A 21,896-nucleotide genomic window follows, 5' to 3' on the forward strand; every position below is an offset into this window, starting at 1 on the left:
CTGTCTATTCTTTCACCAATAGTACACTGCCTTGACCCCCTGCGGTTTTACAGTAACTTTTAAAGCTGGTTATAGTTAGTTCTCCAACTATTCCCCTCCGATATTGTGTTGGCTATTATGAATCTTTTGTCTCTTCACATATATTTTAGAAATTTCTGATATCCAAAACGGACTGCAATTTTGCTTTGGATTGCAGTAAAGATATAAATCAGATTGGGAAGAACTGATATCTTGGTAGTAATTGATTCTTCCTATTCAGGAAAATGGAGTATCTCTTTGTTTATTTAGTTCTTTTCTTGCATCAGAATATTGTGGCTTTTCTTCTTATAGATCTTACACATAAATTGTTTGGTTTATACCTAAGTGTTTAATTTGGGAGATGCTAACTTAAGCAGTGCTGTATTTTTAATTTCAGAACCTACTTGTTCATTGCTAGAATATAGGTAAGTAACCAACTTTTGTATATTAATATTGAATCCTGCAAGCATTCTATAATCACTTATTTTGAGGAAGAGTATGTGAGTCTGAGGTTTTTTCATTGCGGGTGATTCCATCTAAGAACAAAGTCTATTTCTTCCTTCCCAATCAGTATACCTCTTATTCCCTTTTCTTGCAGCATTAACTAAGTCTTCCAGTACAATATTAAAAAGCAGTGGTAAGAGGAGTCATCCTGGCATTGTTCTTAAGCTTGAGGGAAAGCTTTTAATTTCTCAACATTCAATGTGATGTTAGACGTAGGTGTCCTGTAAATATTCTCTATCAAGTTGAGGAAGTTCCCTTCCACTCCTAACTTGCTGAAAAGTTCAGTAATTAATGGGAGATGGATTTTGTCAGATGCTTTTTATGCGTCTATTGCTACAATCATATGAGTTTTCTTCTGCAGCTTGTTGATGTAATGGATTACATTAATTGATATTTGATGACTATATTTTCAGCATTATTCATTTTTGTGGCATGTAAGAGACGCCTTGGAGGGAAAGATAGGTAAATTCCCAGATGTCCTTGATATGCCTCATTCCAGAAATGCTTTCACTTACAAATCAAGAGAAAAGCTCTTTCAAGCAGAAAGGAATTATCAAAGAAGTGACTTATCAGCATGAAGGCCACAAGTAATTGATTTATCACACCATCTTAGGTCACGAACAGAAAATTTCAATTGGATTCAAAATTAAGAAGTTAAGAAACATTGTTTTGCATCATATAGACAAAAATTTTGTCTGCATACTGAATTCATTACTTTCAACCAGTTGTGCTAAGGCAGAGATGGGATCTACTAAAAGATTAGACTAGTTTCCAATATGGAGGTCCAAGGAAGCAAGACACTAAGATGTAAGAAGGATGCAGACTTAGAAAGCATCTGAGCAAAGGGATTATATAGGGAATTAGAATGTCTGCGATCTAGAGCTGACAAGGTGACTCCAAACAATCACTTTACTACAGTAGACATGTATGCATAAAATAATGTAATTTTTTAAAGAGCTGTTTAATTACATTACTCATTCTGGGAAGGGGAGAATGAAGAGACATCATGCTAAGGCAGAAAATACTAAAAAGCAATAAAATAAGAGTCAGACATAGAGACGAATAATAACATTTAGCCTGTAGAAAACATAATACTCTGTAATTGAGATCTAAAAGAAATTAAAAATTTTAAATTAAAAAAAATAGACAAAATCAGGGGGAAGGCTTGGTCATCTTTAATGTTACTTCTCACTCTAACTTTCTGGTTTTCTGTGATACATGAGATCTTTCTGCACTGAATAAGCCTTGAGAGACCATTTGTATCATTTTCCATTAATGGGATGAAGCCAAACACCTGCAAATCTTATAGTAAATGCAGACAAACGAGGCCCATGGGAGCGAGTTTCACATCATCTGTCAACAAGGACATCAAAGAGAGGTGGGAAATCAAAATCATCTGTCTCTGGGCTACAAGCCCTGGCTACAACTCCCCAAACACGAATCAGTGATTCCCAGAGTCCTTACAGCCCTCTGAATCTGCTAACTGCTCAGGGCTCCATATTCCACCATGCATACCTTTTGGTGTCTCTGATTTAGTTAAGGACTAAACTAAAAGGATAGACAGATAAGTTAAAAACAGTCACTGAAAAAAAATGTTCTGTCCCAAATATCCACAGTGGGGTGTGGGGTCAACTACAAAAACTTAGCGTTCATCACTGATTTTAACCCAACCAGGTTAATTGGGACACTGAGAAGCATTCACAAGGAGATGGAAGTCTGTTAAATAGGTCAAAACCAAGATAACTTGGGCAACTAGAATGAGCATAAATGAAATTGGCAACTGCAGGACATGGTTAGGTTTCTATCCCTGCACACTTTCCTCATAAGATCAGATGTTATGAAGGATTAGAGATGGTGTGAAGAGTATTTATCACCAGGTAAAGTTTTCTAGAGTCCCTTCTAACATGGAGAGTCTGTGTTTCCAGGGTGGGTGTGACACGTTTGTACACAGCCACATACACTCAGAGGCCACACACAACTAGAGATGAGGCCATTGAGCAGGGGAGCTGCTCCTGAGGAATTGGGTAAAGTCACACAGGTCATCTTTGCTAAGCTTCTTCCCATCACGGGGGAAGCCTCTGGCCATGAAAGTCAAGGAATTCTGGTCAGAACAGAGAACAACCATTAGGTACACTTATACACATCAGAACTGGACACCAAGGTCCAATCTTGTGCCACATAATGACATCTGATCAATGATGAACCACATGACAGTGGTCCCTTAAGATTCCTAGTGTCATCGCAGCCAGGGTCATGCTGCAGGGCAACACATACTCACATGGTCATGGTGATACTGGACTGGTGTCATACAAAAGCACAGAGTGCGCAATTGCACACGGTACGCAGCACTTGACAGCAATCATAAAGACTGTATGACTGGTTTCTGTGTTCACTCTATTATGGTTCACCATTGTTCTGGAATCAATCCCACTTATAAAAAACATATTTACTGGAGAACAATATGCCATCTGCCCTCAGAGCAGCCTTACATATCTCAAGTTTATCTGGTCTCGTGATGGCATCAAGGTTACATGGTGTGATCGACCTATACCATCTAGGTTCATTAAGTACACCTTACGATGTTTGCATTTTAATGAAAACAACTAACAGTGCATTTCTCGGAACATATTCCTGTCACTAAGCAATGTATGATTGTCACCGAGTGCCTCAGGAGGTTCAGTTTGTTTCTATTCTTCAACTTTTTTTTTTTGATCCATCAGAAATACATTTCTTTGCAGGGTGGAGGCTGGCCTTAGTGAGGTAGATTTGACAAAGATTATATATAATCAAAGTGAACAACATGATGATCTGATGTATGGATACATCCTGTAATGATTACCACAGTCAAGTGGGTTAATACATCCATCACCACCCAGCATCATCATGTATGTGTGGGTGTCTGTGCTTATGTATGGCGAGGACATTTAAAATTTGCTCTCATCAAATTTCAAGTAAACCATGCAGTATTATTAACTGGAGTCACCATGTTGGAAAAGAACTGACACTAAAATTTATTACTTATTACGTGTTCTTTACATTTTATTAGGTACATGTGTGTAAACAGCATACTACTCTCTTTATTGAGTGTTGAGTCAGGCATGCTCAACAAATAATTATGTCATCTTCCTAAAATACTTAAGCTATATTCCATCTTGTATGTGGGTGTGTGGGTGTGGGTGTGGGTGTGTGTATTTCTTTGCTTTTTTATTATTTTATTTTATTGTTTTTCCTTCTTTTATTTCATTTTTTACTCTTCTTATTTTCTCTTTCTTTTATTCTTTCTTTTTTCTATAGTCCTCTTTTGAGTGATTGCTATAAAAATGATCTTAAACTTTATTGATATTTGGAATCAGTATTCTGGTATCCAGAGAGAGGCAAGACACACCCATTAAGTCCATTGATTCGATTTTGAAAAAAAAAAAAATATATATATATATATATACACATACATACATACATATCTCCCTGGATGAACTTAGTCAAGAACTACAAATTCTCTGGCCCCAGAGAACAGACACCAAGTGACACCCGGCAGTTGGGGCTTTTGACTTTCTTCCCTGGGTTCCATAATAGTTCATTTCTCCTCTGGATCAGCAAACCACAGTCAACCTAAAGACCTTTAAGTATGGATATTATTGATTTTAAGATTATTTGTTTAAAGGCCAAAAAACAATGCATACCTGAAATAGCTTGAAGTCTCCACAAACTTCCCAAACACAATATCTCTTTGAAAATTGGTGCAAGGATTGAAAGTGGATGTTGCAGATAAGCACAATACAAGAGCAGCTCTCTTAGGTGACAGAAAAACCCTCTCCTACCCTCTGAAATCTTCAAAATTCACACTAGGTTCCTCTGCCTGTCCTCCTGCGAGAGTTGAAAGATCATAGTCATAGGAATTGGAACCTTATACACATTAACTTTATACATGTCCCCACTAGGAAAATAAAGTACTATCTCCCTTCCACAGATGAGGTCCCTTATGAGAATGTCATCTAAACAAAGCAATTTAAAGGAAAAAAAAAATCGCCATGATTTCATCATTAGTCTTCAACATGAAAAAGAGAGGGCAGTTGGGGCTAATGCAAAAGGAAGTGGAAATGGCGCCCTCTAGTGTTTCATCCCACAACAGCATAGAGGTCTAGAGAAGCATGTTGTTTCTGGGAGGGAATATGGATCACATTGTATCTTAAAATCTACACTCTAATACCCAAACCATGTGTGTTTATGTATTACTAAATACAACAGGTCAGTCAGGAAATAAGACCCTAGGCAACCCTGAAATCAGCTGTGCTGTTTTTGAATATATGAATTGGATGAGTCCCTTCACTTCTCTGAGTTAACAATGTTTTCAGCTGTGGTTTAGGGATAGTACCTTACCAATACTGGACTGAGCACTAAACAAATGAGATTGTAAGAGAGTTACTTGAAAACTGCAAGGAACTCTACAAATTAAATAAAGCAGGAGATCTTACATGGCATCAACCCCAACACTATTTTATATTTAAACTCATAGTTCTATAATTAAATGCTGACTTATGCTTATATTTTAGGGAAAATTCTTATTTGAAAAATAAATAAAATTGAAAATATTTATTTTTTAAAATAGAAATAAACCTGTGTTGTCCACGGTTGAGAAATACATGCTGGAAATGGTCTTCTCTACCTTATCTGGGTTAATCTGTAAATTGGGCAGGACAGTGCTTATAAGCAAGTGCCATAAAATTCAGCTTTGTTTCACTTCCATTTCAAATATAATTTAAGTGCCTTTCAACAAAGATTTATTCTGAAGCCAACTCTTTCATATCCCATTAAGTTAGTATAGTTTATTTGCATGAAAATCCAAATTGATCCATTGTTGATGTCTAGCCACTCTATAAGTGGGAGACAGAAATGATCTGTTAAAGATAAAAATTGTCAAAGGGGAGACTTACATAATTTTTTGAGCTTTAGCTGTGAGTAGAAATCTTTTTTCTATTATGATTGTCATTACAATTTCCAAAAAGCTGCAAAAGTCCAGGCCTGTGTCCTGCTTAGTTTCCAAACATTTACCCTGCTTGACATCATTCTTAGTGTATGCTATGCTTGGAAGAAAACAAAACAAACAAACAAACCTACATCAGCTGCCACAAATGAGGAAAACATACTAACAGTATTTGTAATATTTCCCCACAATCCCAGCACTTATAAGCTTCCAGGGTCCTCTCAGGTCAACTCTCTGCCCCTGGTCATTCTGCTTTCAATATTTTTGAGAGGCTATTTCCTTAATTCCGTTGTTTGGGTGCATACTGATACAGGAGTCTGGTTATATGATATGTAAGGAGAGGGTTAGGATTAGTCTGCAAATAAAATTTGTTTTCTCCAAACCAAGTCTGCATGTGCAGTCACAAAAATATTACCCATTTTTCTAAGTTATAGATCAGGACATAATCCCAAAGTATTGGGTTAAAACTAGGACGAATGGAATGAATTCTGCCATGATTACAACAAACATTTATTGAAAGATTTGCACATGCCACCTACTTAGTTGGATGGGCTATCTACATATTCTCAGGTAGTCCTCATGATTATTCTTAAAGATGGAAGTCACTGAATTTTATAATGGCATAAAGAGGTGCAACGGGGCAAGGTCAATACCCTAAGGTTACTGGGTGGGAAAGCGCATGCCTGTAATCAGCAGCTCGGAATACTGAGGCAGTAGGATTGAGAGTTCAAAGCCAGCCTCAACAACAGCAAGGCGCTAAACAACTCAGTGAGACCCTGTCTCTAAATAAAATATGAAATAGGGCTGGGGATGTGGCTCAGTGGTCGAGTGCCCCTGAGTTCAATGAGTTCAATCCCCAGTACTGATACCCCAGAAAAGTATCCTAAGGTAATATAGCTTTTAGGTAGCAAAGAAGACATTCAAAAACCTAAGCATTCTCACTACAAATCTCATGGTCCTTACACTTAACTCTGCTGTGTCAATGGTTACTAGTTCCGTTCTCATGACATAGTTGTTAGGAGTCCCCCTTCCAAGTCCCTCTTCCCAAGGAGACATTGTTAGAGAATATATTATAATAGTTGGCAGTATGGAAAGAATGTTCTTGCTTAGAAAGTTTCTGTGGCTGGTCATGCCTGTCAGAGAGGGTGAGAACATGATGGCCGAGTCAGAAAAGCAGTTTAACTGCTCTGCTTCAAATGAAACCAGGAATTTGGATTTGAAATAAATAATAAAAATAGAAGGAAAAGAACAAAGAAGGGTGAGGAAGCTGCACAGTGCCGCGGTGGTCTGCAGCTTGTAAAGACAGGCGGTTCATGAGAAGTCCCTCCTGGCACATTGGCCAGGAGGTTTTCTAAGAAGCACCGCCCAATTTCCAGGTCCAAGTGATTTGCTATGTTGCTCTGTGACCGCAACCTTTAACTTCCCCAAAGGTTGGGTAAGATCCACTCCATTCACAACTCTTGTGTGAGAGCCATCTGAAAAGAAAAGGGACACCACATCTGCATCAGAAAAGGGTGGTGAGAGAAGAACAAGATTTAGCAGCCAGAAGACATAGAAATTAAGGTAGAGAGGTCCCTGTGACTGGAGGAAGGCCAGTGCCCACCCCACAGATGTGAATGAGTAGTGAAATAGTTTCCACACCTGAGTTTTGCTTGATCGACTGCATACTACTGTGTGTGGAACAGTTCCCCTCAGCCCATCGGGAATAGTACAGCAAATGTCCAGAAAGTTATTCACAACATCCCATTCACATCTTTGTGACTGAAAAAGGACAGCAAAATTCTTTTCCGCTCACATCCACTATTCCTTTTGATGTCACAATCAACCCTCCTGTATACTTTTACTTCCAAAATGCCATTAAGAGAATATTTTTAGATAAAATGCTGGGAATCCAAGATCTAGAAAATTTGGAGTCTGGTCAAATGCTCAGGTCTTCCCCAACATGTCTGCCATCATGTGATTTACAGCCCCTTTGGAAAAGGACATCCAAAGCATGCTCTCTTTACCCAGATAGACACAGATCTTTGAATGCCATAAGGATTTCTAGCCACCACTCTTACTTATAGACATAATCCTCCCTACAACAATTATAATGGAATTGAAGGAAATTCAAAAGCCATCTAGTTTGACCTTCCAATATTGCAAGAATTCTTTCTACAATAAACCCAATGGGATTGTTATTCAGACTCTTGAATACAACCAATGACAAAGACATGACAAAAGGAAATTTTTTTCTACTTTTAGATAACATAAACCATTAGAAATTACTTCCTTATATTGAATCTAAATTATATACTTTGGGTCCTAAACTATTTCAGGCACCTGGAAGAGCATAGGTATTAATATTTTTCTATCAATCTTTTCTTCAATTATCCGACAACTGCCCCATGTCACTACTTAAGTCATGCCAAATGTACTCAGCTCTGTCAATCACATCCAGATGCTTTGCCATACCAGGAACAACTTCTAGGCACACTCCATTTTCTAATACTCCTTAGTAATGGATGGTGTGCAGAAGGGAACCCTACATGGTCTTCACTGCAAAATTCACTGGTAACTTAATATTCCTTTTTTACATATGGGATCTTTTTTTAATTTTTATTTTTACGTGGTGCCGAGAATCGAACCCAGTGCCTCACGCATGCTAGGCAAGCACACTACCACTTGAGCCAAATCCCCAGCCCCATATGGGATCTTTAATAAAGACAACTAAGATGACTTCTGTTTTTCAAGACATCATATTATTCAAATAATCTGGATGCTGCTGCTGCCTTCTTCCTAAATTTTAACACATAATACTTAATTTCCTATTAGATCATTAGAACTCAAATGTTTCATATACAGTATCTCTCTTCTTTTTACGTACATTTTCTAGCCAGCTGTTTTGGATCCTTGATTGTGACATCAATGCACTCATCTCTATCCCTTGCCACATGAGGATAGCAGAGCATTTGATGATCACACCTTCTATGCATTTTAAGTCTTCATAATTATTGTATTGAAGAGAACGTGAACTCTTAACATTATAAAGGTTAATGTTCTGATCTTTCTCCTGGTAGTCATTCATAGTACACAACTAATAATCCCAAGGTTATTTAGCACTTGCTATGTTCCAGCCACTCTGCAAGTGACTTTCCAGATACTCTCTCATTCTTTCGACTTATCGCTGAGTTAGGTAGTGTATTTTTCCATTTTCATTTAAAATATTAGATAAATATGAACAAAATTATTAAATATTGCAGAGAAGTTATGCAATTTGTTTAAGAATACACAGCTAAGTGACTTGCATAGAATTCACCATCCTGGTTTTCAGTTCTATAACTATTTCTTCTTTGGAAATTTCATCTCTGAGTTCTCAGTCTATGAAATTTGTACATTTATTAATCCCTCATAGGGAATTTTCTTCTTTTCACTTACTTATGCTTCCTTCCAGCCTGGTTTCTTAATCTATTTCTCTATCCTTCCTTACTGACTTCTTTTTCTTTTCTCTCATTTTTTTTCTCCCTTCCTCTTTCCCTTTCTCCTTCTCTCCCTCCCTCCCTCCCTCCCCTCCCTCCCTTCCCTCCCTCCCCTCCCTCCCTCCCTCCCTTCCCTCCCTCCCTCCCTCCCCTCCCTCCCTCCCTCCCTTCCCTCCCTCCCTCCCTCCCTTCCCTCCCTCCCTCCCTCCCTCCCTCCCTCCCTCCCTTCCTTCCTTCCTTCCTTCCTTCCTTCCTTCCTTCCTTCCTCTCTCCCTCCCCACCTCTTTCCTTTCTTTCTGGCCCTGTATTTATATCATTGTCATACATTTTCTCTCTCTTTTTTTTTAAAAGATGTGCAGATGGCACTCTGCAGAATTTGTTTGTACTCTAGTCCAATGTAAATGAGCTCTTTTTGTTTTTTTTTTTTAGAGAGAGTGAGAGAGGAAGGAGAGAGAGAGAGAGAGAGAGAGAGAGAGAGAGAGAGAGAGAGGAGAGAGAATTTTTAATATTTATTTTTTAGTTCTCGGCAGACACAACATCTTTGTTGGTATGTGGTGCTGAGGATCGAACCCGGGCCGCACGCATGCCAGGCGAGCTCGCTACCGCTTGAGCCACATCCCCAGCCCTGTAAATGAGCTCTTAAAGACAGCTCTCTCCTCTTACTGAAGGCTGTTTGTCTTCCTCTCTGAATGGCACACAGAGGAGGCTGCCTGTTCTTCTGTCAAGTTTCCTGAAGCCCAGGGTCTGGGTGGAGGTGGACTTCTCCTGCTAGGCTTGTCTCCAGCCTTCGTGGAAGATCCCACGTGCTTCTTTCTCTTCATAAGTTTCTATCAAATGTGCAGGAAGGATCCCAAGATCACTCAATCTGGTTCTGGTTCTTTGTGTCCTCTGGGCTCACTCCTTCCCTTCAGCCCTGGTGTGCACTACGGAAAGTCTTGTCAGTTTTTCTTATCTTAAAATCCTGAGTTCATGTGGTGGTTCATACAGGATTTTCTTAATTTTTTTTTTTTCTCACTGACATTTCCTCTCAGTTTACTTCTCTCCAAATTACAGTGAGTGTGTTTTGGGGGCAGGGCCATGATTAGTAACAAATCTCAAGTTTGTTAATTAAACTGTTTCTGGTGATTGAGCATGAAATTAATAACTGGCTCACATCAGAAATTCTGTTTCTTTCGGTATCATTGCATTTGGAAAATTAGAGCATGATTGTTTCTTAGTAAACAGTGTCTGGTGTGTGTGTGTATTTGTGTGTGTATGTGTGTGTGTGTGTGTGCGCGCTTCTTAAAATGCAGGGAAGAATTGTGATTCTGATTTATTCTGGTATTTCAACCCTAATTTTCCATATATATATTTTTGCTCATTGGAAAAGTTTAACACAACCAATTCAATAATGTCCCATGTGATAATAATATGGTTACCAGGACCTGTGTCATAATACTTAATAATCCAGGAGTAAATTAGAAGAAGAGTCAAATATTATGCAGATAGTAGAACTGTGAAAATTTCATACAATATTAATTTTCAACTCATTTTTACCATGTAACAAAGGTCATAGAACCCAAGTTCAACTCAGAGACAGGATTTTTTTACAAAGGTTTGGTATGGTTTCTTAGTATAATATATTGCTCAGTGTATGCTCAAGTTTGTCCTCTTTTTTCCATGATTCTTAACAAAGGGGAAGAGAAGTAGGACCTTAGAATCATCCTATCAAGGTAATTTTTCTCTTCCTTGGAGATTCTTAATATAATATCAAAAGTATAATAGCACATTTAGTTCAAGTTCACTGAATTTTCTGTATGGGAAGAGTTCTTCCTTATCAAAAAGGCTGTAAAAGAAAAAATCACACTGTTAAGAACCTAACTAGGAAGAATAAAAAACATAACAATCCAGAAACATTGAAACATGGACTAGGAGATGGTGTCCGAGAAGGGAGAGACACACACTCCTCTGATTTCAGTTGTAATACTGCTGGAATAATCAGACCTCTTTATAAACATTGGCATCAGACCCTGAGTCACTGATCTCCTTTCCCAACACTGTGCTTCTTTAACATCATCTCAAAACAACCTCTACATCCTACTATAAATGTTGAAATAACTTCCTCAGTGTCTCTTCCAAGTAATCAGATGGATTCTTCTTAGAATACCCCATGCTAGGAAATATTCTGGTTCATAGGTCAGCCCTGCCCATCATGGTTAAAATCATCCCTCATTCTCTTTGAAAGCTATTGATGCATTATTCAATTTTATTTTTGATGGCTTTATATGTATGTGTGTGTGTGTGTGTGTGTGTGTGTGTGTGTAAAATAATGCTGTACACTTTAAACTTACCTAATTTAATTTGTTGATTAGACCTCAGTAAAGCTGGGGTATCAAAAGAAGGAGGGCTAAGGCACAGAGAAGCAAAGACAGTCAACGGGCAGAGACTTGCCGCAGTCTTGGCTGGGCACAGAATCACGAGCCACTGAAGCAGGAACAAAACTTTATTTTGAAAAAGCCGCTAACACTCTCCGCGCCAGCGAGTCAAAAACCGGTCCTCCCACGAGGGTGTCTGACCGGAACCGCGCGTCCCGGAACCCCCCGTCTCCTCCGACCTCCTCCGGAATTCCCTCCTACTATCCTTCCCCAACCAATGGGAACTCTCCAGCAGTCCCGTAAAGTCCCGTAACTTGAGTCCGGTAGCAGGCCAAGGTGAACAGCGGGAGTCCAGTTTGCATATGAATGTAAATTTTAACATAATCATCTCAGTGGCTAGCTGGCGTCACTTTACAACCAAAGGTGCCATACATCGTATATATGCTTGTGGCTCCTAGCATCTGCCCCCTTCTGTTTAATTAAGCAACAAGCAATGTGGCTAGGGACCGTGCCTGGTAGGTTGTCCAATTTAACATATGGTTCTTACCCGTCATGGGAGAACTGACCTTTAGGCGTCAGCTTCCTGTCTTAGGTTGAATCCACTGTAATCAGAGCAACCCGTCGCTGACTACCGGTCCAGCATTCAGCCATGCTTGTGGATAGGCCTATGCACCAGTGGGGGGGTGAGGTTCTTGCCTCACCTCTGTTGGCCCCCAAATTTAGCCTTGGTGCCAGTGGGGGGGTGAGGTTCTTTGCCTCACCTCTGTTGGCCCCCAAATTTAGACCATCACTAGTAGAAGGGAGGAGGATACAGAAATGCCACGACACCAAGCCAATTGACGGCTCCTTTGGAAAAATTGCGTCACTGGTGACACCATCAGCAAAGATATGCCAGTATTACCACAATAAACATGGGGTGAGCTGGCAAGGAAATTGCATCACTGGTGACACCATCAGCAAAAATATGCCAGCAGTACCACAATTCGGTGCACCAGATGATATTTCACAATGTATGCAACTGATATATAGTCCAGGCAAGTTCTGCAAGCAGTTCAAATTGGAGGAGTCTATCAATATGTCCATTTCCTCCCAAAGTAAATCAAGTCCTTGATTGAGCATTACTTGTTGAGTTATATTCATTGATGCATCAGTTTATACAGTTTACTGTGATAGCTATCATAGAAGCTGTAGTTTGGTTTTATCTCAGTCTTCACTGGAATTGGGATGGAGATGGAAATTCTGGCAATGATGGTAAAGAGACATTATCCTGAACAGAATTATTAAATATAATAAAAAGAAAAGGTGAAAGTAAACAAACAGATCTGTTAAACTCCTTTAAAAACAATCCTTAACAGCCGTTTACCAAATTTAAATTAGTAAACAAACAGATCTGTTAACCATCTTTAACAACAATCATAAACAGCTGTTCACCTAATTTAAATTAAACCATATAAATCACGTGAATAAAGAAAAAATTCGGATCCATTTTTTCATGAGCGCTCCTCATATAAGAAATATGGACATACACACATACAGACATACAACACAAAACAGAAGTGTGCACACAACATACAACACATAAGACAATAGTAAATAAAGGCCTTGTAACTATACTTAGGTGAAATCTCCATTGCAATGTTTAAAAACTCCACAGTCAAAAAAAAAATAAATAAATAAATAAATAAATAAATAAAAAATAAAACACAGTCAAAAAATAAAACTGATCAGAAAAACATTAACCTAGGTTTGTATGAGCTCAAAAATAAAATAGAACTTTATGATGTGGAAAAATGCAATAATAAAATAGATACTGAAAAAAAAAACCTTGGTTAATCACTGTCGCAGATGTAAGAATAGCCAAGCTGGAGCTCTGGATGTCAGCTGTTATGGATTTGAGTCAAATCATCTTCTTTTTCTGTAGAAATTGTTTTAGTTAATCTCTCTGGAATCCAAATCGGTTGCTGTTCATCCTGTGGGAAAACACAGACAGCGCCCCGATTCCAGACTATCACTGGATCCGGGCCTTTCCATTGTCCTGTTAGAATATCTTTCCAAAGTACCTTAGGTTTATGTACATTTTTGGGGTACAAATGTCTTTCCGCAGCACTAAGTCCCGATGAATCTAAATTTAAAAAGTTTAGAGTAAAAAGGGTTATTTTAAGTTTATCTTTGGGGGATATATACCCCTTTCCAATTCCCTCCTTTTGTTTTAATAAGTACATTTTAATAGTTTGATGAGCTCTTTCAACTATGCCTTGTCCTTGTGGATTGTATGGAATTCCTGTTATGTGAGTAATACCAAATGATGAGCAAAATTGTTTAAAAGAGGAGGAAGTATAACCAGGACCGTTGTCCGTTTTTAACTGTTTTGGAACGCCCACAGTGGCAAAATTTTGTAAGCAATGAGCTATAACATCTTTAGTTTTTTCTCCGGCATGAAGGGAGCCCATCAAAAATCCGGAAGAGGTATCAACTGTAACATGTAAATATTTTAATTTTCCAAATTCTGGCAAGTGTGTGACGTCCATCTGCCAAATATGGTTAGGTATTAGTCCTCTAGGATTGACTCCAAGATTAACTTGTGGTAAAAATGTCACACAATTTTGACATTGTTTTATTATATGTCTGGCCTGTTCTTTAGTTATTTTAAAACGCTTTTGTAAAGTATTAGCATTGACATGAAACCTTTTATGAAAATTTATAGCTTCTTCTATTGTGGAGAAAATATGTATGTCATGTGTAGATTTATCTGCTAGTTCATTGCCCATACTAAGGGCTCCAGGCAATCCTGTATGTGCCCTGATATGACCTATGAAGAATGGATCTTTTCGGTCCCAGATTAGACTTTGTATATCGGAAAACAAAGAGAAAACAGTAGAGGAAGGGGAAATCCTACCAGCATCTTCAAGGGAATTAATAGCATTAACTACATACTGACTATCAGAAAATAAATTAAATACAGAATCTTTAAACATCATAAAAGCTTGTAATACTGCATTAAGCTCTACCTTTTGAGCTGATTGTTTGGGTACTAAAAATGTAAAAGTTTGATCAGGAGTAACTACTGCTGCTGTACCATTGTTTGACCCATCAGTGAATATATTTGGAGCATTTATGATAGGGGTTTTTCTTGTCATTTTTGGAAAAACTACAGGATGCTTAGACCAAAAAGACAACAAAGGATTAGATGGTAAGTGATTATCAAATGAAACACTAGTTTTACACAGGATTATTGCCCAAGTATTTAACTCATTAGCTAACTCATCAATTTGATCCATAGTATATGGAGTAATAATTTTATTGGGAGAAATCCCAAACACTCCCTTAGCTGCTTTTATTCCTTTGAGTATTAATTGTCCTACAGCCTCAGGATATCTAGTAAGAATAGTGTTAGGGGAATAAGATAAATGTATCCACAATAATGGACCTTCTTGCCAAAATACTCCTGTAGGAATATTTTTTGTTGGTAGTACAATAAATAATAAAGGCAAACTTATATCAATTCTATCCAAATGCATATTTTCCATATATGTTTCAATGATTTTTAATACTTTTCTTGCTTCAGGCGTTAACATGCGGGGTGAATTTGGATCTGATGGACCTTTTAGAATATCAAATAAAGGTCCTAACTCTCCTGTTGGTATGCCTAGATAAGGCCTTATCCAATTTATGTCTCCCAATAACTTTTGAAAGTCATTAAGTGATTTGAGTTGATCTACTCGTATTTGAATTTTTGGTGGACGGACCATGGTTGAGGATAATAGAACTCCTAAATAATTAATTGGAAGATTTAATTGTACTTTATCTATTGCTATCTCTAGATTATAGTTTTTCAATAAGTTTGTAAGTGTGGCATAACATTCTAGTAATGTGTTTTTATCTTTATGTGCCAATAACACATCATCCATATAGTGAAATATTTGTAGTTCAGGATTTTGGTTTCTAAGTGGCTGGATTGCTTTATTAACATAAATTTGACACATAGTTGGGCTGTTAGCCATCCCTTGAGGGAGTACTTTCCATTCATATCTCTGATCAGGACCTTCATGATTCAGTGCAGGGATAGTAAATGCAAAATGTGGACTATCCTCGGGATGAATTGGAATTGAAAAGAAACAATCTTTAATATCTATAACTAAAACATGCCAGGTTTTTGGTAAAGCAGACAATTGAGGAATCCCTGATTGAGCAGGTCCCATAATAACCATCTCATTATTAATGGCTCTTAAATCTTGTAATAATCTCCATTTACCAGATTTCTTTTTAATGACAAAAATGGGAGTATTATAGGGGGATACGGAAGGTTGTATATGTCCTTCCGCTAACTGTTGTCTGACCAAGTCATGGGCTACTTGTATCTTTTCTTTAGTCAAGGGCCACTGAGGAACCCACACTGGTCTTTCTGATTTCCAAGTAATTTTGATTGTCTCAGTGGCCCTTTCTGAAAACCCAATTCATGTCTATTTATTTCTTGATCTATTTGAATAGGTGCTGTCATACCTTGTTCTTGTTCTCTTAATCTTTTTTCTTTCCTAAAGCCTTGTTTAGCCCTAGTAGTGGGCGCGTTAGGATTGATGTTATTTGTTAATGTCAATCCTAATTGATCTAGGACATCTCGTCCCCATAAATTTACAGGAAGATGATCCAATACATAGGGCTGTATAGTTCCTTCACATCCTTCAGGATCCCTCCAATCTAATACCATAGCACTTCTATGGGGATTTGTTGCCACTCCTAGGCCTCGAAGCGTTTGAGTGGCTTGTTGTAATGGCCAATATTTTGGCCATTCTTGACGAGAGATGACACTAAGGTCAGCTCCTGTGTCCAGCAGCCCATTAAAGTCATGTCCTTGAATATTTAATTTTAGCATTGGGCGAGAATCTAAATTCAAAGACAGCATAGCCCAATCTACACCTGTGGAGCCTAATCCCTTGGAACCTCTTTCTACATTACAACTGGAAAATTTATCATGCAGGCTGGGTATTATTAATAACTGTGCTATTCTATCTCCTGGTGAAATTACTGATATACCTCTTGGAGAACTAGCTATAATTTTTATTTCACCTTCATAATCGGGATCAATTACCCCAGGACTTATCATAAGTCCTTTTAGTGTAGAAGAACTGCGTCCCAATAATAAGCCTACTGTTCCCTGGGGAAGAGGTCCTTTTACTCCTGTGGGAATGATTTGAATTCCCATCTCTGGGGTTAGTACTGCTCTGGCAGAGGCGCAGATGTCCAGCCCTGCGCTCCCTCTAGTTTGTCTGATGAGGGATTTAATGGATAATGCGTCCTGGGCACTACCTTGATGGGGCTGTTGGGTTCCTCCATTGCCCCATATATTTGTGGTTTGGGGCCCCGGGGCATTGGGCCCTCTAGTCCGTTTTTTGGCAATGGAGCTTGATACCTTTCTCCACGATATCGTGGGTAAACACTTGGTCCTTGTTCGTTTTTTGATAACGGAATACCCTCTATGGTGGTTTGAGAACGGCATTCATTAGCCCAATGTCTCCCTCTACGGCATCGTGGGCAAATACCTGGTATTCTATTCCTTTGATATCCAGCTTTGTTAAACCCTCCTCTTATGGGGCAACTCCTTTTAAAATGTCCTGTTTGATTACAATTATAGCATGTTCTTGGCCTGGCATCTAAAGCCTGTTGTACTGCTGCTAAGACTTGCCCCTGTTCATTAATGTCTCTACATAATTTAATATATGTGTTTAAATCCTCATGTCTCCATGGTCTAATGACCTCTCTGCAGCAACGATTTGCTTGGTCATAAGCCAGTTGTTTTATAAATGGCATTACCTGTTCTGTATTTCCAAATATCCTAGAGGCTGACTGAATAAGTCTATCTACAAATTCAGCATAAGGTTCATTAGTTCCTTGTATTACCTTAGATAATTGACCTTGTAAGTCTCCATGCCCCTGTAAAGTTTTCCATGCCCTAACTGCATCTACAGCAATTTGTGCGTACACACCAGGGTCATATTCAATTTGTTGTCTTTGACCTTCATATGGTCCCTTTCCCAATAGCATGTCCATATTTCTTTGAGGGTACCCAGCTTCTGCATTTCGCCTAGCTGTCTCCATGCAAAATTCCTCATTGGCAACCTTCCATAACAAATATTGTCCTCCGTTTAGCACAGATCGACACATGTTAGCCCAATCTGCTGGTGTCATGTCCAAGTTGGTAACAGATTCAACCATGCTTATTGTGAAGGGAGCTTGCGGCCCATAGGTCGTTACAGCCTCCTTTAATTGCTTTATTGTTTTGAAATCTAAAGCACGGTGAATTCGTTGCCCTCCTGCCTGCTCAAGTACAGGGCATGCTAATCTTTGGGGTCCTGCCTCAGAATTCCGTCCATCAACTACGGTAGTTGAGGGCCGCTCAGCGGTAGATGGAGCTGTTGGCTGAGTTACGCCCTCTGGTGATAGAACGGAGTTGGTAGCAACCTCCTGTTGTAATTCTCCACCTGATGGCTGCTTGTCCTCTAAGCTTGCTTTCTTTAAATTCTCCTCTGTCTGACTAGCTTGAGAGACCTTCTCTTTTGCTTGACCTAGCGTTTTTTCTACCATAGTCTGGACCTCTAACAATTTACTTAACAGTTTTTCGGTTTGTTTTTTATTGGATTCTAATCTACTATAACCTAACCCAATAAGGTAGGATAAAACAAAGCCGAAGCAGAATGAAACAAAGACGGAGCAGACAATGGTTGTATCAATTTTCTCTTTCTCAGGGCTGAATAACTTCAAACCTTGAGCCAACCATTTTTTCCAGTTCGCCTGAGAAAATTCTAGGGCTAGGGAGCTCGAAATAAAAACAAAATAAATCAAAACAAGAACACATTGTTTTCTGAGAAGGTCATCCATCCTGTCGCCTTCCCTCAGGGGCGAGCAATTTACTCACCTCTAAGCTTCAGGCGTTCCCCGCACGGGCCGCCAAATTTCGCAGTCTTGGCTGGGCACAGAATCACGAGCCACTGAAGCAGGAACAAAACTTTATTTTGAAAAAGCCGCTAACACTCTCCGCGCCAGCGAGTCAAAAACCGGTCCTCCCACGAGGGTGTCTGACCGGAACCGCGCGTCCCGGAACCCCCCGTCTCCTCCGACCTCCTCCGGAATTCCCTCCTACTATCCTTCCCCAACCAATGGGAACTCTCCAGCAGTCCCGTAAAGTCCCGTAACTTGAGTCCGGTAGCAGGCCAAGGTGAACAGCGGGAGTCCAGTTTGCATATGAATGTAAATTTTAACATAATCATCTCAGTGGCTAGCTGGCGTCACTTTACAACCAAAGGTGCCATACATCGTATATATGCTTGTGGCTCCTAGCAGAGACTTGCACAGTGTTTCTTCAAACAACTCCAGGTCATTCTGCATGCCATCACCACTTGCTCAAGATACATTTGAAATTTGCTCTTAGATTAAATTTTCTCTTAGATTTAGTCACTTCACATTGTATATATCTGAAAACACCCTACTGTACTCCATAAATGTAAAACAATCCTTACTTGTCAATTAAAATTAATATTAATAATACAAGTCATCCTGCAGCCTACAGGGGTTGAATCTCGTAAAGCCTGAGAGGAGTTGGGAAGCAGTCAGGTAGGCTGGGCTCTGAGTCTGCTTCAGGGACAGGTTGAAGAGAGACCTATATCCAAGTCATGGTGTGTCACCAAGTCTTATCCCAGCCTCACACCACAACAGCACATCTCCTGCATATGAACTGCCAAATGGAGGGGTGGTCAGGGTGGGGTGTGAGGAAGGTAGGATGGTCAGATGTGGAAGTGATCAGTGTTTAAGCTGAGAAGCAGAAAATGAATCTCTTTTTACCCAGGGAGGGTGGGTACATCCTACTATAAACCTTGAAATAATTTCCTCAGTATCTCTTCCAAGTAATTAGCTGGATGGACGGTCCTGGGTACTGACAGCCATTGAAGACTCACTGGAGCTGAGGGAGTGGCAAGATCTCCCTGAGAAAATAAGGAAGGGCAGATCTTGAAGGCCATGCAGAAGGGTTTGCCCTGTCTCCTGAGAACAATGGGAGCTATTGAGGGATTTAAGTAGAGGAGAGACTTGCTCACAACTTAGTCTTTCAGAAAAAGCTTGGTAAGGAGTTAGAGGGAAAGCCATTGGCTGACTTCTTGGAAGGAACTTAGCTCCTGGTCACCAAAGTTCTCTAGAAGGATTCGGATAGCTTCCTCCTAGGGATGACAGTGGGAGGATAGATCAGAGGAGCTTTTAATTCTCGAGTCGTGTATCGTTACATTTTGAAAGCAGGGTGTGGAACTGTGCGTGGTCCTTACAACCATGATTGAGATTATGTGTCCAGCACGGGTGAAAGGAGCAGTGGCACCACCACTTTTAAGAATTCTGTGTAGAGTCAATTGTGTTGATTAGGGAAGGAGAAGAATGCTATTCCTTAGGTTAAAGCCAAACTCTGTCTCCCTGTACTAAAACTCTCAGAAGTGAAGGAATGTAGCTGCCACTAATGAAAATGTGGCATGGACCCCTGAGACCCACACAGCAGGTGCCTTTCCTCTCCTACAGGGACAAGCTCCCTGAGGACTTTCCTTGTGTGGGATAAGCCTTTCTAACCCTCATGACAGTTCCTGAAATGATTTACTTACCCGGCCCCTGCATGGATTGTCCCCTAGGGCATGTGGCACTCAGAAGGTGGTAGTTCATGTGGGGTAGGGCCACGATAAGCACTGGGGGGAAGGCAGGGGACTGAGGTTAGTTGTCTGGAAGGGGAGACATGTCCCTCCACTTGCCTGACTTGTCTTCTCAGAACCTTCTGTTGGATAGGCTCTTGGACAGGTTCTCCGGAGTCCAGATTTTAGCGTCTCCAGACACATTCTCAACATCCTGTTTCCACCCCCAAGGCAGTCACATGAAGACTTTTAACTCTCTCCCTTCTTCCTGCCTATCACAAAGCCTGATGTTCTTTCCAGATTCTTTGCGATATTCTCCATTCTTTATCTTGGTCTCTATTTTGAGTGTTCTGTGACGCAGAAATGCTCGAGAAGACAGGCATTGCCATTTCAAACACAGGTCTTAATCATGTGATCACATGTTCCCCATCCTGTTGACATTTGGAGAAGAGCAATGTGAAGCTTCTCAGGCGTCTCCGAGATGAGATTTAGCAAGATTGAGATCCATCCTTTCTGGGGCTCCGTCTTGTTCTCCCCCATTAGAGTGAAATATAGTTCAAAGCTTGAGTTATATATCTAAGAATGTAGTTTAGCAAGAAGAGCTAAAAGAAAAACATTTTCAGGTAGATTTCAAGCTGGAGAAGCAGAGCAACCTCAGTGTCTATGGATAAACTCTACGATGACCGTTGTAATTAATTTACTTAATTGGAATTTACCAAGACATAAATTTACTCATACCTATTTTAAAAGACAAGAATATTGATTTTGGACCAGCAATAGATTCCTGTAATATTTGTCTTCAGTAAAAAGCCAAGACAATTCTAGTCCATTTCTTTTTGCCTTAAAAACGTTATGCCAAAACCATCATTTTGTTGGCTGTGTATATCCTGATTTATATTTGATGAGAGTTGTAAAAGGCTTTTATAGAGGAGACAGCCGAGTGACATTTTCCTATAAATCACAACCGTTTTTACTGCCACAAAGTTCTCAGGCTGAACTTCAAATACAACCGTGCTGTAAACACTGAGGATGGAACCGCATTCTTGCTAAATGAGAAACATGTTTCCCCTTTCACCGTGAGCAACTGCATATTCTAGTCAGACTCTGGCAGATGAGAACATCCCTGGAACTCAGGGAACCATGCTCCGCTCTGATGTAGCAGCCCATGAAATGCAGGTCACCCAGGACAGCTTTGAATTCAGCCCAGCTTTCAGCTTCCTGAATCATTCCAATTAGTACAGATGCTGGGTATTGAGCTGAAATAAACTGGGCATCAAAGATAACAGGAGGAAGGGGAAGCAAATCCTGCAAGCATCGGTTGTGCAGATCAGAAGTACCACCCTAGAGAAGGGTGTCACATTTCATGCTATTTGAATGCTCACGAGAACTTTTCCTGGCCGTAGAAGTGTCGTCTTCATACACTGTCCTCCTAAGCCCTCCAGTAGCCACTCTTAGAGTCAAAGGTAACTTGTTTTTTGTAAGAAAGAGAAGTGTAACCTGGGAGTAAATAGAAGCTCTGAATTTTCTTTCAAACTGTTTTTGTGAAAAGAAGTTGGGTTTAGAAAGCAGATGGATGGCATGGGTGATTGCAGAGAAAATATCAGCCCCAGTTTCCTCTTCTGTAGTAGGAGATGTTCTATTAAAATTGTAGGTCAAAGAAACACTACCGCATCTCCCCAACACCCCAGCTTCAATCAAATCTGGTCTGAGTGTCCACTCACTAAGACTAGCAGAAGCTTTGGGACCCTTTCTGTCAAGAGTGCTCTGCCTCACTCCTTGTCGATGCCAGAACCCAGACTTACATAGGCAAGGAAGACCATGACAGAGGCTCAAGACAACTTTTGTGAGTGTTTCTTTTCTAAGATGGTCACCCACTCAAACGTTTGCAGCTCCTGCTGGCAGCACAATGTTTTTCGTGCCGTCAGAG

This window comes from Spermophilus citellus (assembly GCF_964194105.1).
Source record: "Spermophilus citellus genome assembly, chromosome: 14".
NCBI lineage: Eukaryota > Metazoa > Chordata > Mammalia > Rodentia > Sciuridae > Spermophilus > Spermophilus citellus.